Source organism: Schistocerca piceifrons, chromosome 1, assembly GCF_021461385.2.
Source record: "Schistocerca piceifrons isolate TAMUIC-IGC-003096 chromosome 1, iqSchPice1.1, whole genome shotgun sequence".
Taxonomy (NCBI): Eukaryota; Metazoa; Arthropoda; class Insecta; order Orthoptera; family Acrididae; genus Schistocerca; species Schistocerca piceifrons.
Window position 1 is genome coordinate 430,011,843 of NC_060138.1, and position 6,000 is coordinate 430,017,842.

Sequence of the window (6,000 nt, forward strand, 5' to 3'; positions counted from 1 at the left end):
CAGGGTGTATACGATCCGGGAAAATCCCGGGAATTTTTTCATCCGGGAGAAAACCGGGAAAAACCTGGGATATTTTTAGAATTCCGGGAATTTTTGATTGTTTTAGTTTTCAGTTAAATTTTTGTAATTTTGACTGGTAAGAACCGATACTCTTAACAAAGGATGTTATTGTATCCCGCTACTGCAGAATAATACTTCGACAATAAAACATAAACGAGAGAAAAAAACGAAAATAACTTAAATTGAAAAGGAGATGCGCCATTTGCAACGACGACACACAGTGCTCATGCAAGCGTCTGTCAATTGAAAATGTGTCTAAGGCTTTAGGAAGACTATGCATTGCTTCATAACAACAAATTGCCTCCAATGAGCGTGAAGTCGCAACTGTTTACATTTGATTTGTTTTAGCAGTTACGCGCGGACTCGTGCGCATGTGCATTTGAGTCTCGTTTGAGTAGTAGATTCTCCCGCTTCTGGCAACAGGAATGTGGCTGTTGGCTGTGCAAGCAGTCGCAGCTAGCTGCTAGAGGGGAAAAAGGGGTGCCAAATTCATATTCTTGAGGAAATAAACTTGTTTCACAAAGCACCTATCATTTAGCGCACGTTTGTCTATCGATTATTCATATGAGTTTGAAACGCTTCCCTGTTGGTTTTGGAACATTTTTGAGCACATTTTAAGTTGATTTCTGAGTGAATCATAAGTTGACTTTGGAATGCATTCATAGTGTACGTGATCTCTCTGTCAGGAAAATCCTCGTCACATCTAGAAATAAATTTTCCGCAGACAAAAGGGGACGGGGCTATACAAGCTGAGGGAGTAAAGCCGAACGCATGAATGCCAATCGCTGTCTGATTATGTGGTTGATTAGATTTGTGAATGATCAGCATTGTTAAAATAATTATCGATATCCATAGATTCAGACTACCAGAATGGAAATAAACGACTCACAGGAATAACAGGTCAGAAAGATTACGTATTATTGATATTCTCGATGTATCCAAGAAAATGAAATTTTGACAGAAAATTTTTGGCCAGATCACTACACTGGTGAGGACCAGTAGTACAGTCCCCGGCTAGCAGCCACGTAAGTTCTATTCTGGAAGTAACGTGGAAAACATGTTAGGACACGTAATAACGCCTAACCGGAAAATAATCGCGGGATAACTAAACCTGTGATTCTGGCAGGGTTAGTGAAGTTAATCGGCGAACAAATTTTGACAGTGGAAGCAATAGCTACAGAATTGGTGATGACAAGATTGTTTGTTAGAACGAGGAAGGAGAAGAAACGGGGACATCATACAAATTATGGAAGATTTAGACGATTCCAAATTTATATAAAAATTTTGTAATACTGCTTTTCGATCTCATGCTTGAGAATCTGGTGCGTATGAATAACATAAAGGTTTTTGCTTGTAATAGGCCCAGTAGGCATTTGATATTGGTACTTATTGGATTATATTCTGTCGTGTTATAAAAATGGCCACTTGTGCCAAAGCAGTCTCGTTTATTTGGAGTGTTACAGAACTGCTGCCGTATTAGAAAGGCCTGTTTTGTTTTATCTAGCAGGCAGTGACAAAATAGACGTAATCAGATCGAGAAACCACACCAGTCTTTGGTATTATTTGTATTGACAGCTTTTTCAGTATTAGATAATGCTATTTCGATTTTTCATGTAGCAAAAGTTTGCAGAAAGGAAAGCACGACATGTAAAGCTGTAGCAAGATTAGAGAGAAAAAAAATGCTAGGAGCTAAGGTTTGAGGAAATGTGTAATTTCTTACTTATCTCTTGTCAGTATTGGTTTTATATATCCTATATTTAATTTTATGTCACACAAAACAGCAATTTATTAACTAATAGGCAATAAAGAGTTCAGATTTTCTGAAGAGTTCTTGTTCTCTTGATTACAAATAATCCCATCTGCTATTAATTGTGAGATTTTTTTAAAGAGGGCAGGCTGTCAAATCGGCCGACTGAGAGCAGGAGACGCACCACAGGACATTTCAATTTCCACTCTCCTGAATATAGTTTGGGTGTGCGGTAGAAAAATGCTTTATGAAGAGGCATGGCACTGCACTTTGGCATACTTATGACCAAATAATATGTCTTACATTTCCTCGAATACATATGTTTTATGTTTCAGACTTTTCAGGAAGATGTGCGCTACAAGATGAACATATTTTGAAAATTCGATTTTTTTTTAGTATTGACCCGGTTCGCAAATATAGATCCGGGGCTGATGCGCAGAGTTATAGTGGGTAGTCTCCACGTGACTCGTGTTTACATTTAGTGACTGCTGTTTCCCCTTTGTTTACTCTCACGTCAAATGAAAACAAAACGGATATCTGTGGCAGGGAACGATAAAGTGAATTAAAACACATTCACATAATTACGGAAGGCTGAGATTATGTCATTAGTTTCAGATTTTATTTTATTTCCACCTTTCTGACAGTCAAGCACTAATCGCCTTGCGGAACAATGAAGTTATTTTTGTGTGTTTGCTAAAGAAATTTAACTTTTGTTAATCTTTTCCGCAGAGGCAGTCAATGTATTTGAAACGAAACGTTTAATTCCACAGTACTGGCTAGTTTCAACTGTTCGCTGAATTTCAAGTGCACGTTTTCATTCTCTAGCACGTATGACATTATGCTATAATAAAGAACCAAACATAATATAATACAGTACTGGTGCTCCAAGAAAATTTACATCCCGAAAACCACACTGAAAAGCTGAATATCAGGTCGAGGTCTACTTCATTGGGAATCTGGACATACGAATGTGCACTTTAAAGGTGCACATTTTAATATGGTTCACGAAATTCCGATGCTCTTACAGTATTCTCTGATGTCTTGTTTCTTTTATGACATAATGTATGATCTTTCAGTGTTTTATATGTACGTACATAGGGGCTTCCTACGTCCTACCCAAGCGCGGTGTCGCCTGTTATCTGCGCTCTCTGGCACATTTGTGTGATACATCTTAAAGTGTAACACGCGCAAAGGAGATCAACAGTATTGCAGCTTGAGACCAGTATTATATGTGAAACATGTGCAACACTATGTATATTAATTTAAACTATTAACTTTCCCTGTTTGTGTGTTCTTGCTACTTAACAGTGATGTTGCTGTTGGCTGACTACATCACATGTCCTATGCTCTGAATATCCGCTGTCATCGGCTGGCGAGATCACGTGACATGAGCTACGAACGGCTTACAAAAGCGCATCGAAATCTCGATTTCAATTATTCGGAAAGTAACATGCGGTGTTTGGTGGAATTCCAATATATGCTTTCGTAATACGAAAATATGCAGCGTACATGTTGCTGCACATCAAAGATATTTCCAAAACGTGTCTTTTTTCCTGAGTTTCGTTTTCTAAAGTCCTTGGGAATTGTACGCGTGTGTATAAAACCATAACCATTCAAAGGATTGATAATGGAAAATATACTGTCACCCGGGAGAAAGTGTATTTTTAACCAGGAAATCCGGGAATTTTTTTTTCCTTGTCCACGTGTACACCTAGTTCCTGGCCACAGAAATTGTAAACCCCTTGCCTGTGTCAAGTTAATTAATGACATATTAGATCAATTTTATCCTATATCCCCCAAAGGCTTAACACATTTTCTGCTGTCTATTTCACATGATCTTCAGCTCAACATGGTGCCTCTTTGGGTGTTGATCTCCTTCTTTGTAATGACAATGTTAAAACCATTCTTCATAGGAGAACTACTAACCAGCTACAGTATCTCCACTTAAAATAGCTGCCATCCATTCCACACTATAGAATATGTCCCATACAGTCTAACCACCCAAGGTCCTCATATTTGTAGTAATGAACCAATCTCTTGTCCAGTGTGCTGCCGGTCTTAGTAAGTTTATCATGGAGAGTACTATACCCCAAACCTAGTCCACAAACAGAAGTCCTGTGCAATATATAGCTACCCCCTACTAAACAACCCCTGCTTTTTTAAAAATCCAGTTACACCTCAAAGTGGAATGTCTCAAATGTCCCTCCCAGGAGCTTTCAATAACTTCATTGTGCCCTGAAATGAAGACTGTCCTTCCCAAAATCCTATCCTTTTCTCCAGAAATGGACTTCTGTTGTCCACTCAATCTATGAAATACCCTATTCCATCTTTATGTCACACCTACCCACAATCCCTTGCCACATGAATCATATTACTGTGAAACAGTCTGATGTAAACCCTGTCCCGTGCACCCACACAGTGCAGCTTATTTGCATACATACTGTAACCTATCAGGGTCAAGACCATCTGCTGAAATTGCAATTGTGCCATAAATAAGCTCTGTTGCAGTTTCCACACAGTCTTCTAAGTAGATAAGACCACCAATTTACTATCCACCCAAATGAATGGCAACCATTTAATTATGACCTAGAGTGAACATGACTACCAGGGTTAGAGAAAATGCCCTTGAGCTAGACATGCTGGCCTTAAATGGCTGCTCTTTAAAACCATCTACCTCCTTCTGTCCAATGCCACTTCCTCTTGGTTGTGTTGAATGAAACTGTCCTCATGACATACCCTTAAATTCCTCAGTCCTTCTAGCCTCTGTCAGCTACTCTGTGTCCCACACTCACCCATCTCTGCCTCCATCCCCCCTTCCTACGTCGCTCTTTTTCAGCTCCTTAATCTACACCCACACTGGTCTCTCTGCATTCTCCTCTTTTGTTGTATTATGTTTACTCTCCTTTTGCCAACTCAGTTCCATTCTTTTGTATATCACATATGACTTTCCTGTAACCAAATGAGTTTACCATTGTCATATTCATTTTCTGTTCATTGCTGCCTCTACCTCCTAATGCCACCAGCCTCCCTTCTCTTCAACTCCCACCTTCTTACTCCTCTAACCAGATACAACATCTCACCATAGTTGGGCTGCAGTACCAGAACAGTATAGTCAAGAAGGTATTATTTCCTATTTTAGCTTGGAGGAGTGTCATTGTTTAGCTTAGCTAAGAGTTCACTCTTGTTTATGTGCCTGTCTTGTGTTCAACTATGTGGCCAGTGGATACTGCTTCCATTACTTGTACTCCATACTGGAATTTCCAGAATAAATCACTTCCATTTGTCTCATGTATTGGTATTTTCTGTTTGTTGAATGAACTGATTATTGAAGTTAATTGTAAATTTTATTTGGTGAATAAAAAGGCATCATAGTTAATTACATTTTGCAGAACCTATTTATATATTTTCATGAACAAGGTTAATATATATATATATATATATATATATATATATATATATATATATATATATATAATGGAAGGAAACATTCCACGTGGGAAAAATTATATATAAAAACAAAGATGAGGTGACTTACCGAACAAAAACGCTGGCAGGTCGATTGACACACAAACAAACACAAACATACACACAAAATTCAAGCTTTCGCAACAAACTGTTGCCTCATCAGGAAAGAGGGAAGGAGAGGGGAAGACGAAAGGAAGTGGGTTTTAAAGGAGAGGGTAAGGAGTCATTCCAATCCCGGGAGCGGAAAGACTTACCTTAGGGGGAAAAAAGGACAGGTATACACTCGCACACACGCACATATCCATCCACACATGTGTGGATGGATATGTGCGTGTGTGCGAGTGTATACCTGTCCTTTTTTCCCCCTAAGGTAAGTCTTTCCGCTCCCGGGATTGGAATGACTCCTTACCCTCTCCTTTAAAACCCACTTCCTTTCGTCTTCCCCTCTCCTTCCCTCTTTCCTGATGAGGCAACAATTTGTTGCGAAAGCTTGAATTTTGTGTGTATGTTTGTGTTTGTTTGTGTGTCTATCGACCTGCCAGCGTTTTTGTTCGGTAAGTCACCTCATCTTTGTTTTTTATATATATATATATATATATAGTAATATGCTAAAGCAGAGAAATAGCTACACAAATGTGGTACGAAGGTAAGTGATAGAATATAGAGGGAATAGCTACACTCCATGTTAATCTCCCTTTGTGTCATTGCAAAACAATTTTGAAAAATTC